Source organism: Argiope bruennichi, chromosome 4 (genome assembly GCF_947563725.1).
Source record: "Argiope bruennichi chromosome 4, qqArgBrue1.1, whole genome shotgun sequence".
In the NCBI taxonomy this organism is placed as follows: Eukaryota; Metazoa; Arthropoda; class Arachnida; order Araneae; family Araneidae; genus Argiope; species Argiope bruennichi.
Window position 1 is genome coordinate 77940470 of NC_079154.1, and position 13328 is coordinate 77953797.

At 28.3% G+C, this 13328-nt stretch overlaps 1 long non-coding RNA gene across 1 annotated transcript in view; it reads left to right on the top strand.

Annotated features, from left to right (window-relative positions):
• The first annotated feature begins 1043 nt into the window (after window positions 1–1043).
• LOC129966931 (uncharacterized) overlaps window positions 1044–13328 on the top strand; it is a 57560-nt gene continuing 45275 nt past the window's right edge. The window contains exon 1 of the long non-coding RNA XR_008784317.1: window positions 1044–1227. This is a non-coding gene — a long non-coding RNA (uncharacterized LOC129966931). The remainder of the gene's footprint in view (window positions 1228–13328) is intronic.

Below are 13328 nucleotides of genomic sequence, written 5' to 3' on the forward strand. Positions count from 1 at the left end.
ATTATTAATCTAACTTCACACTGTGTAATAACATCAAGCTATTTGCCTCATAGAAAATGTGCAATGGACATCCAAATTAAAATGAAGCAGTTTACTTGAAGTGCATCACACTAGAGTAAGTAAATCCTTATTTTACATAAAAATGTGCCATTTCATAATTTTTTATATCGAGTTGTTGAAAATATTTTATATCGAGTTGTTATTTGCTTTGTCCCATTTAATTTTATTTGAGAATTTAAATCTAAATAGTCTTCTCACAATTGAACAGTTCTTACATTAAAACATACGTTATCAAAGACCTTCGAATCTGTCATGTCGGGGAACAGTTTTCCTTTTTGGTTAAAGTTTGTGCCGTCATTCACTTAACATAATAATATCATTTTTTTATAATTCATTTTATTTCGGTTTTAAAAAAAAGAAATAAACTCTTTCCTGCATGCTAATTAATTTAATTTAAAATCTAAATAGTTTTATCAAAACCGAATAATCCTAACACAAGAGCATACGTAGTCACAGATCTTTCAACCCATCATGTATTTCTATTATAAGGAACTACGGTAAAATGAAAAAGTTTTGAACTTCTTTTATTAGTGTTTCTTATAGATCGACATCTCGGAACAGTTTCTTTAAAATGTATTCCGTCTTTCATATAACTAAAGAAAGTAAATTATATAGTTATTTTTATTTCGAAGGGTGGTTTTTTTTTTCGGGGGAATTTTTTTTTTTTCTATGAGCCAATCAATTTTATTTAAGACATTAAATTTAAACAGTCTTCTCAGAATTAAAAGACACGTTGCCAAAGACCTTTCAAGTTGGCGTGTAACCCCTGATATACGAAGCTGCGCTGCAAACTAAAGAAGCACTGATCCTCTCTTATTAGTCTTTCTTATCGACCGAAATCTCAAGACACTTTTTCCCCCTCTTTAAAGTTTGTCCCATCTTTCAAACAAGCCACAGCAGCGCTTCCAAAATTCCTCGCTGATGACAGTCCGCCTTGAAAAGTGTTTACGTCGCGGTTCCGCTTCTGCGATTGCAGAGGAGGGCCCATTCATTTGGAGGGCATCCCTCGTAGGAGAACACGGAATCCTCAGTGTCGAAGAACGGGGCTCGCTTACTCAACGTCGTCCCTCATTAAAACCGACGAGGGCGCTCTGACAGTCCCACTGGATGTGTCCCCCTAAAAAAAGAAACGCTTTATTCCCTGATGGGTTTCATGATTGCCGCCATGTAAGTTGTATTTGAAGAGCAACTAGTATGAAAAGATTTTTTTTTGGGGGGGGGGGGAGAGATTGGTTTTAATCGTAGTTAAATTCGAAGATATTACCTTATTCATATTACCTTTAATGATATGTAGATTAAACAGTATTTATAAAACTGCCGTCTGTCTTTAGCTGTTAGCTTGTTCGTCCTGAATATTAGTATTCCTGGCTGTTAAATTACTCATATGTCTTTTTTTTTTCTTTTTCTTTTTCTTTTTTTTTGCTTTTTGTTTCTATTTTGTCTTGTATAAGACTGAAAAATATAAATTCAATGGAACCAGTCGATTGCAAATTTGTATGTGCGCAAATTAAAAAATACACATACTACAAATAAAATTCGGAGGAAAAACTCTACTTCGAGGATAAGGTTTGTTATAAATTATTGCGCTTCCAAATTACAAAATGCGAAACTCGCAAATTAAAAATTATATAAAAATCGAAGGGAAAATATTACAACGAAGATACTAAAACTTTTTTTTTCTAATTTTAATATTGATAAAAGCGCGAAATTAAACAAATTATAAGGAGCACTGCATTTAATCTGAATTTTATTATATCAATAAAAATGTTTTTAAAGATTTTGTATCAAATTTTATTTTCAAATTATCTTAAAAATAAAGAAAAATGTTTTGGATTTAATTAGTATCATATAAAAGGTAATTTGTTGAGTTTTAAGAAAGTGAATAGTTTAATTTTGATAGATAATACTTTTGGAAGATATGGCAGAGAAAGGTCAACAGCTTAAGTGATTTTAAATTAATTTATACTTTAGTTAGTCTCTGAATTTTCATAAGTTAACAATGACACTTTTCTTATTAAAAAGCACAAAAGATCGGACAAAAATTTGTATATATATAGAGAGAGAGAGAGAAAGTGATGTAAGAGGGATGTATATATATATATATATATATATATATATATATATATATATATATATATATATATATATATATATATATATAAAGAAAATGAGAAATAGAAAGACAACAGGCAAGATTTAAAAGTTGTCTTAATAAAATTTTTAAACATGAATTATAATAATTGTTTAGTTTTAAGTCACAAGAACCAGATTCTTCCTTGTTTCGTCCGGTACATTGTAAAATTTTTAAATGTTTCTGCAAAGTACCAGGTGAGGTAAGATTCTTTAGAAATAATAATTGTTATTTCGTTGCAAGATTCAAATCTTCCAATGATCTTTGCAAAGTACTGATTAAGACAAATATATAAATCAAATTATAAATATACAAGATTTAAGAGTTGTTTTTGGTTTTAAAAAACGTTATATTAGAATTGTAGAAATGTTTTGGTTTTTATGTTGCAAGAGCAAAATTCACCATGCTACCTAAGACGTATAATAAAAGAATAGAAATTCAACCAAACAAAGCGATTAAAACATTAATATTAATTAAATTAAAAGAAGGTGTTAAAGCGTACAAAAATTTAGCTGACTACGGAAAAAGTCTGATTGAAAAAAAATAGAGTATTTCTTTTCAGTTTGGTTTTTCTTTTCTTTTTCTTTTTTTTTTTCAAAAAAAAAAAGAAAAGAAAAAAAGAATAACTTAAAATAGTTACATAGTTTCAACAATTTTTAAAAGTGAAAAATAAATGATAATAAACAAAGAAATTTGTAAAATAGTAATAATAATAAAATAATCTCAAAAAGTTCGATTGAAAGACAATAATATTTATATGAAACTGGAATTTTAGTAAGGGACAAAAATAATAGTTACACTAATAGTTAATAACAATGGCATTGAAAGATTTTTTTTAAGTGTATAGCTAATAATAAAGAGTCAGACAAGTAGTTTTACTTATAAAATAATCAAAATTATCAATGGCATAAACTTGATGAAATGACCTCATTATTTATGAGTTAGTTGAAGAACATTAGCATGAAACTAAGAATTACAGCATCATAAGAAGAAAATTTAAAAAATGACTCACTAATAATTTGAAATGACTACTAAGAGAACTTTTAAAACTATTTTTAAATCAGGAAATATAGTTATACTAAAAAACACTTAGCAAAATACAGAATTTTTGAACTAGGAATTTAACATTTTAAATATCAAAACATGCGCTTTAAAATAAATCGATATAAAATAAGCGCTAATATTTAGAAAATCATAAAATTCATAGTTGTGATATTGAGAATAGCTTTGGTATAAAAATAAAATGAAAATCTCGGAAATTATTTTATCTTCTTTGCATTAATAAATATTTCTAAATAAATAAGCGATGAAACTGAGACTAATGAAAGTTAATTTGTTGATAGTTTTATAAAATATTTACAAGGGAATTAAAGTTGGTTAGTTCCAATCTTAGAAGCCGCTGTGAAAGTTTGAGCCTCGCTTTTTATTTTAAGTATATTATAAATATAGCAATTTAAATTAGCAACATTAGCAAAAATGGATGTGGAAATCTGAGTTTTCTGCCTGATAATGATTTTCTGCTAATTACCAGAACAGTGGATTATCTTAAGAAAATTATTTTTCAATTATAGAACTTCTCTATATAGAATAATTATCTTACGCATTATATTTTCAATGCTTACGATCTCGAATATATGATCTCATTTACTTTATAATTAGCCTCAACAGACGTCTTAATATATTTTTTTATAAAGGCTGAAATGAATAAGTTCTGAAATAATGATTATTACATAAAGAACGACTGTTATGCGCGATCAAAGATAAGTATAGTAATTTTCTATTATTGCATGATTACGCAATTAGTGCAATTAAATGTTTTTGTAAGGTTATTCTTGATTTTTTGATACTGTCATGCACTTATAAAATTAACTCAAATATTTAAAATCGATTTATTATTAATATTCTTTTAATGTACTACAGTTGAAACTTTACAATCGCAGTTGGGGAGAAATACCATTTGGTACATATATTTCTTTTTAGAAGCAGTAGAAAGCTGTTTTACCAGTAAAGAATTAGAGAAACTATAATATTTAAATTGACTGCTCTAGGCAGGGAAGAAGGAGGGATTTAAAAACAGCTAAAAGAAAGATTGTTTTCGAACGGATAATGAAATAATAAAAAACTTTTTTCTTTTAAGAGATGAAGAACTTATATTGTTAATTGATATTTTGATTGATTGCCAAATCATGAATTTAAATTGGAATTTATTCCATCGTTTGGTGCTGACATGCAATCGGAAACCAGTTTCAAATACGTACTGGGCATCCCATAAATAGAGATACTCACTTTAAAGGTATAACGGATATGAAATAAAGCATTTTTGAATTAATACTAGTACATGGATTAGATATGTAGCGACAAGAAATTCGTTATTAAGTTAAGGAAAAGAATACACCGTATAAAATGTACAACAGAGATTTCACAGATATATTTGCAGTTAACAACTCAAATTAAACCTTTAGTATCAAGTAACATAGTTCCATGAATAATAGCATTAAGGTAGCAACATGACATGCAATCAATTCTTAAATCCTGTTGCGCATGCTCCAGCAAACATTTATTCCACCAAATTATGAATTATAAAAAAAATGAAGTCATTTAAGCTGCCATATGAGAAATCAATACACAATTTACGAAATAAAATAGTATGATCCAAAACGACAAACGGGACAAAATACTGGAAGAGAATGCGTCTAACGGGGCTGAAATCAAGATTAAATCGCAATAAGAATTGCAGCAATACTTCAATTTTACTGCGCATAAAACCCTTTGCGAAATAAATTTGTCCAAAACTGCTAGTCTCGGGATCTAAAACGAACATTATATGTTAATGGCAAGAAGTCCGTAGATGACATTTCAATGGCCAGTTAATATACTCCAATAACCAATATAAAAGCAAAGAATTGTAGTATTCAAAGAATATAATTTTCAAAGGCATACAAACACCACAAGCTGTTATTCTCTCGATTTTGTTATCTAAATATATTTGCGTAAGTTTGCATTTCATTAACCCTATGTTATAAATTTAAATAGATATAATTTGTTGAATTAATTAACAAAGGGTCACATGTAGGGATTGCAATACCGGACCAAAATTTCAATACCGGTATTCGGTATTTTTTAAATCTTAATACCGGGATACCGGTTTTAATACCGGTATTAGAAATTTTTAAAAAAGAAAGAAAACACAGGTGTTCCTTTGTTTTATTTGTCAGTTTTGTTAGAGAGTGTAAATATCACAAAAAATAATTTGTAACTTATAAATTATAACAGTATATAAAGAATCACAAAAAAGTAAAGAAACAACTTATTTATTTAAATCACAAAAAAGTGTAAATATCACTATTCAGTCTGTGGTACTAATACAAATTTTTGAAATGTGATCTTAAAAAACATAATGCATCGATTGTACTGTCATTAAGCCTGAAAAGTAATTTTGTGTAAAAATTACCAGTTGTCGAAAACGCTGTTTCGGCATATTCGCTAGTTGGTGGTACTGTTAGCAATGCGCGATATACTTTTTCCAAGTATTTACCTCTAAATCCCTCATTTTCAAATGAATCGATTTCTCGTCGGATGGTTTTGGATATAGCTGATTTCTGTATTGTATTTTGGTTCATTGAAATTTTTTTATTTATCGCTAATCCTAATTTTTGTTTCAAGAGACAATTCCTTTTCACTATCGACAGTAGTGACATCATAATCTTCGATAATTGAACCGAATTCTTCTGAATGTGGATCGGTTTGTGGGTTAAAAATTGTAAGAAAATTTATTCTAAACAATTAGATTTGAATCCGTTATTTTCTTTTCTTCTTTTTCATTTTCATTTTTAAAATCATTATAATTATGTAAATACCATAAGACATTTTCTATCTCGGAATGCCTTTCTCCTGTGCGATTTTTCAATGTAATATATAATTCTTCAGATAGTGATGTGTGCTGTTCTTTCAGTGACTGCAACATGAAATTTATTGTTGTATCAGCTGTTAATAAATTAGAATCTCTTCGACGTAATGCCTCAATAGTCAGTTTTATTGGAAGTAGAGCTGATATAGTTTTGGATATTAAGTCGAATTCACTATCTGAAAAATTAAATTACAGGTTTAAGTCGATTATTGCTTTTTGGATTGGATTTCTCAGTTTCAAAAATCGTTCCATCATTAGGAGTAAACTGTTCCAACGTGTTTTAGAATCTAATATTTACATATATTCTGTTTTATTTTCAGTTGGTATATATTTTAGTAATATATCCTTTTTATAGGGGAACGTTTAAATATCTTAACAATTTTTTGAACTTTATAAATTATAGGAAGCAATTCTTGATAGGTTAATATTTCATCCTCATTAGCAATATCTTCTTCAACAATTACAATGTCATTATCTTCATTGTCAATATCACTCTCACTCTCATTTTTTTTGAAAGTTGGAATCCGAAATTTCTATATCCCCAGTATTTGGATTCTTCTGTTCTTTATCTTTTTGATATAATACATCTATTACTCCTAATTGAATTCCATGTGCATAGCACAACTGCTGATTTGCACCAATCAACTTCCCAACTTTTTTCATAATTGTTGCTTCATCAGTCGTTAAGGATACAATATTTTCTTTCAGGGATAATCCATGTTTCGCTAATTTAGAATTAAGCTATTAATTAAGCCATTCATTAGCTAATTAATTTTGCCCGTTAGGGAGACATAAAAACAAAAACGTATACTATTTTGCTATGTTAGCGCTATCTGAACATATAGTGGAGACAATTTTAAAAATTTCTAGTAAGTACCGAAAAACCGGTATTTAAACTTGTGAATACCGGTATTACAAAATTGTACAAATGGCTCAAAATACCGGTATTCGGTATCCCGGTATACCGGTATTGCAATCCCTAGTCACATGTAGCGGTCCCCTTCCCTTGTATTTTCAGCTCCAATGCTCTCTTGCAAAAGTGACTTCTTTCTGTATGCTTTAACTTTTGGTTATTCGTAAAATGTGTACATGCATCAAGAAAAAAAAAACCTGTATTTTGAAATATATCCCCTAAAAATTACAGAAAATTACAGTCTAATGTATCGCGAAATTATTCGTATTTTAAGTAAGTGATATTCATTCGTATATTAAGTAAGTGATTTCTATATGTTTATTCGGCTATATTTCTATACTAAAATAATGAGTTTTTTCATAATTAATTATTAATTTATACGCAAAGATCAAATTTAGTTGAATTTCACATAGATATTTAAATATGAGGGGCTCGAGCCACATCTGCCACATCCGAAGGTGTACTTAGTTTGATGAATTATCTGGAGGCCACAACAATATAAGTCCTGTGTTAAGGCTAATTATAAAGATTAAGTACGACTACAGTACAACTTTCGTAGAAGATAAATCCCATCATCTGCAGGGATTAGCTCAACTTTGCATCATTACATCATCATGAGGAAGTAAAGAAATAATAGCCATACCGTAAGTTTCTCTTCCCTATGTTTTTGTGTGCCTTCAGTGAGAACGGGTTCAAGTGATAAAGAAAATATTTCGCTCTTATATAACCTTGTTTTATACGATGGATTCTATAAATCAGTAATTGAACTCATTAATAATCATCTCATTAATAGAATGAGAATGGATTTTAAATTCTGGCAATAAAATTTGCTTTGTGCAGGATTCAAATCAAACTTAATAAAGCAAATCAATTTTGGTAACTCTATAATCTTACTTGAATTATTTATTTAAATTATCGAAATTGAAATACTTTTCTGTTTCAGGTGATTTCTGACAGGGAATTATATCTATGAAATCATAGATTTTCCAATTACCATTCTAATCTTCACTTGCTCCCAAAGTATAACTCGAACTATCAAATTATTTTAAAAAGCTATTTTAAGTCCCATTTAACCTTGAATTGCACATTCCAACGGCATTAAATCGGATCTAAGATAAATATCACGAGAATGTAAACCATAGATCATGCTCTCACAAACAGCCCCAAAGTACCGCACATGTTCCAATTTGTCAGAAAAGCTTTGCATTTCCGTTCGAGAAAGAAAGAATGCGTGAACCAATCTGTCGCCTTTACTCTCGTTTTCCATATATCTTTTCCCGTATTTCTGGGTCGTATTTCCTGACGCTTTCTGCTGCAAATTCCACAAACATAAAAATTCTTCAGAGATATGGGCATTTTTGTTCCCTTTTGGTGTTCAAGTAGCAGAAGAATAAGGCTTAAATTACAGGGGCTTGTTAATTATCTCATCTCTACACGGATCGTTAAGTTTGATCGCTCCTACCCTTGAAACTGACGAGGCCCTTTTCGAGGTTGTGTCTCTGATATTTCCGGTAAAAGGATGAGATGGCTTTCTGCTTTCAGGAGTCTGATTTATATCTGCATGTAAAATGATCCAGAAATCGTCATAAAATAGGAAGTGATAACAACTTTAAGATTAAAAAAGCACAAATCTTAAGAGCACATTAATTATTTTAAAGAATTTTTTTATCTTTATTCCCATAGAATCCCTTTTCTAAAATGTTAGAAGCATATGAGTTTTTAGGTTATATTGATCTTTTAGAAAACTGATGAAAAAATTCCCAAATGAAGAGATAATAGGCTGCAGTGTTCACGTTTATATAATTAACGTTTCAGGTTCATTTTCATGTTTATATAATTAATGGCTAAACTAGTTTTTACACTAGCATTTGTCGATCCACGTTTTTTTAATTAGTGTTTTTAATAAAATTGTACAACTATTTGATCACAATAAATCAAATAATATTTTAAACTTAGGTTCTACAGCAAGATTTTTGTTATATAATCCAATACTCGGTGGAGTTTTTAATACATACTAAGGTGAATTCTACAACAATAATAAAATTTGGGACAATTATAAACTATAAATTCTAAGAAACATAATCTTTTATTATCGGATAAATATAAGAGATTCAATTTGCTTTTATCCCTTCCTTTTTTTTACTCTCATATACGTGATTCAGTCTTCCAAGAAAGTTTTTTAAAATTTAAATGTATTAAATGATTTCTTTTTAGAATGATATTGTTTCAATTCTGTTCATCGATATGATGACTTTCGAAATATAATACCATCATCCTATTTTTATCATAACACTCATTTTATTTTTCAATTGAATTGGAAGAACGTAATTTACATACAAATTTACTTGCAGGATATATTCATTGTCATTCAGTTTTAATGAATTATGTCCTATTTTATTTAAAGCTAGTTCTCAACTCACGAAGACTAGTTGGCTGTTGGGAATGTTAGATGTTTTTAATTTCAGTTAAATTTTTTATGCAAAACTTGATATCCAGTATTATTCCAATACAATATATTTAATCATTAAATTGCGAGAGACATTAAAGAAATCTTATTTTAATAGCCTTTATAGTGTACATGAGCACTCCTAATAGTGTTGAGTTCCATGACGTCATAGTCCCAATAAAAATTTAAATGTCTGAGTGATCTAATTATACGTTGCCTTTTTTAATATTGTAACAACGTTTATTGTTATTATTTTTGTTGTTGTTGTTTTTGTTAAAATAAATTGTACAGAAATAAAAGGAATTCTTTTTTTTTTTTTGGCTTTCAGTAATGGAAAAAAAATCACGCGTCTAAAAAATTTATTAAAAATTAAAAAAATGTTTGAATTTTATCACAATAAAAATTATTGTTAAACTATTGAAAAAAGTTACTGTTGTGTAACTATTGAAAAAAGTATTTTTTTATAATTTAAGACAAATAAATTGGGGTCAATTAAAAGACTGCTTTTAAATTGTAGATTAATATAAAAAAATCTGTTATGGGCTATAGTACTTTCGTTTAGGAACTCGTACTCGTTTGATTTTTAATTAAATTGTAATTACTATTTTAAAAAAATTGTTTCGAGGTGCATATTCTCATCTTTTAAACTATATATGTGCCAAATTTGGTAGATTTAGGTCAAAAGTTCTGTCAAACGTTAACACACTCAGACATATGCTGACATTATTCAAATCTCTTATTATTATTCGTAGAGATTGAATTACTTTAAAAAGTTAAAGCAAACATTTACTCTTACTTGTTCCATTAAAATGACACGCATCTGTTATTATTATAATTATTGCTATTTATATGAAATTTAAGAATGCATATGTTTATCTGAAAATCGACAATCTTGCTCAAATTCTTGTAACGTTTAACAACTTTGTAAAAACCGATGCAACATGTATTTTATTTAAATGTATAAAATTAAACTATTAGCATGGGAAATATTCTTTTATTATGAAGAAGCTTTCGATAAATAATTGATTGGCATATTTTTATGCGTATTAAAACTCGCTGATATATGTACGGATGTTTCGGTAAACATATGAAAATAATCTCTGAGAAAAATTGAAAAAAAAAAAAAACTATTTTTAAAGGCGGGAACTAATTTGCAGACTACGGAAACATTTTCAGAGGTTTCCAGCTTCGAAATCTTCATTTACCAAAAAATTTAGTTATGAATTGTTATGTTTAGTTAAATTTATGAAAATAATAATATTCCTCATCTATATTTCGTCCGTTTATCAATGATTAATGCATCCTTTTTTATAATTATTATTTTTGAATATTACGGTAGAGGTAAAATATTTACTCCCCTTCAGATTCGAGTGAAGAAATTTAATTATGATGTATTATTTTATATCGAAAATAATACGAAAATAACTATCGAAATAATAATATTCCTTATTTATATTTCTTTCGTTTATCAATAATTAACAGATAATTTTTTATTATTATTATTTTCGAACATCAGGGTAGAGGTAAAATATCCCTCCCCCCCTTAAGATTCGAGTGATAAGATTGCTATGATACTCATGATTCATAAATTCATGTTCTAATAGCACACACTTGAAATTAATTCAAATAAAAATTCTTATATGTCTCAAAAGATTAATTTCTAAAACATTCATGCCCAGATGTATGGTATGGTGATTTTAATTTTTCATAAATCAATGGCAAATCAGTGACAGTATTTCCATTAAGAAGATTTATTTTCATGCCATATTTTTCAGAATATTTTGCGTTTTTAATTAATTAATTCTATGGATTGAGATATAATAGCGGCAATTAGGAGAAGACTACAGTTATTTGATTTTGCTTTGTCACTGTTTTCGTTTAAAGTACCAAAATTTTATCGTTATTAATAATTCTGTCATGTCAGAGTTGTTATTAAATCAATTTTTCATCCACCTGTTTTGCTGTAATTATTATAATTATATTCCAAGAAAGTAAAGTTTCTCATCAATCCTATTATTTAAAAACACCATCTTTCATCATACAATGGCTGTCTTTAATAGGCTAAAGGGGAAAGATTAATCTGTTTATAAACATATAATTTCTTTCGTTTTCTTGATCTTTAATAATAATGTTTCAAAGATGAAATCATATATTAATGAAAATTTGAAGAAAAAATTTATTACAAATAAGATTGAAGAAAGTTTCTGCTGTAATAAATATTCGGAATTCAAGCTAATATCAGTTAAAAAGCACACGATAATTATTTTATTAGCACTTTTATTATTTATATACATTGTATACATTAGAATATTTTGTCTAAATAAGAAATTTGACTATTATTGATTTAAACAAAGAAGGTCATGGTTCAAATATTAAATTCGCTGTAATTATTAATATTCTTTTAACCCTAAAATGCAGTAATTTTTATTTCTTTCCAAAAAAAATGTGTGTTTTGAGTAACTGGCCCTTATTTAAGAAAATTATTACATTTTTTAATTATTTTTTGTGAAATTAAAGAAATTAAAATAGGCAAATGTTTACATTAAGAACTATACAATATTTCAGTGACACAAATCACATTATAGTTGGTATGAAAGTCCCTTTTTACCTATATTTTTTTACAATGCAAAAAAAAAAAAAATGGTAGTATTTTTAATAGTAGAACTATTTATACTATAACCATCTTGGTATTTTTCCAAGTTCCTGATCTAATTCTAGTATCTCTATTGCCATATATTGGTCGTTATTACAAATATTTATCAAAAAGTGTTTAAAAAAGGATTTTCAGCCATCATTGTTGTTCTCGGAACAGTCATGTGAAGAGTATAAATGGAAGCAAAAACGTGTAGCCAAACGCACTGTAGGGTTAAATATATGAAAAAATGGTTTGGGTTATATTGATGATCCTAATGCTAATGAAATGTATTTATTATAAGAAATTTAATGATTTAGTTGCCACTAAGTATTTTTAAAATTAGTATATATTTCCAGCGCCTATTCTTTTCCTTTTTATGTATGCTATCTGTAAGAAGAGGAATATTCCAAAATTTCTTAATTTTTTTTTTCAGTAATGGTATTGAGAGTAAAAGATATTTTTAAATTTGTCTTAAAAAGAATTCGAAAACACCAAATAAATTTCATGGTTAGAATAAATATATACTAAACCCTTTCCGTCATAATTTCCTTTATTTTAAATGCTTGTATTTTACATTTTATATGCAACAATTTTTTCCATAGTATTACCCTCTAATCTAACCCTTTATTAGAAAAGAAACACTTCTTCTGTATCTGTTTATTGGATGAAATTCCATTTTAAAGATAGTCAAAGATACCTAAATTATATCAATTATATCAGAATCATCACATCTAATCATTATCATTAATACAGTCATAATTTTAGTCTTTAATCCTTCCAGAATAACATCTTGCGTTATAAGATAAAATTCCTTCTTATTTACATTTCAGTCAGTTTAATTTAATGCAAAAATATTAATATTTAATGCCCACCGATCTCTGCGTGCTTCATTTTTTCTTCTTCCAAAAATCTCACTCTGTAGCCATCCCGACTCTTTTTCACCTGTGGCACTAAAAATGCCACCCACAAATCCGCAATCCCTTCTCCTATTCGTCAATTGCTTCGTCGGATCATCTGAGCTCGGGCACTCATCATCATCATCATCATCATGATGGCATTCAATTCCGTTTCCACCAATCAGAGAGTCGGGCGGTTGTTTCGAGTAAATAAAAAAACATTAGCGTCGGCAAAGGAAATTACAGGGGAGAGGGACACTGGAGGCACGAAAGTGGTTTCTGTGAGGGCGGTATTTGTCTCTAAAAGTGACAGCAACCCCTCTGCCAAACTCTTGCTCTT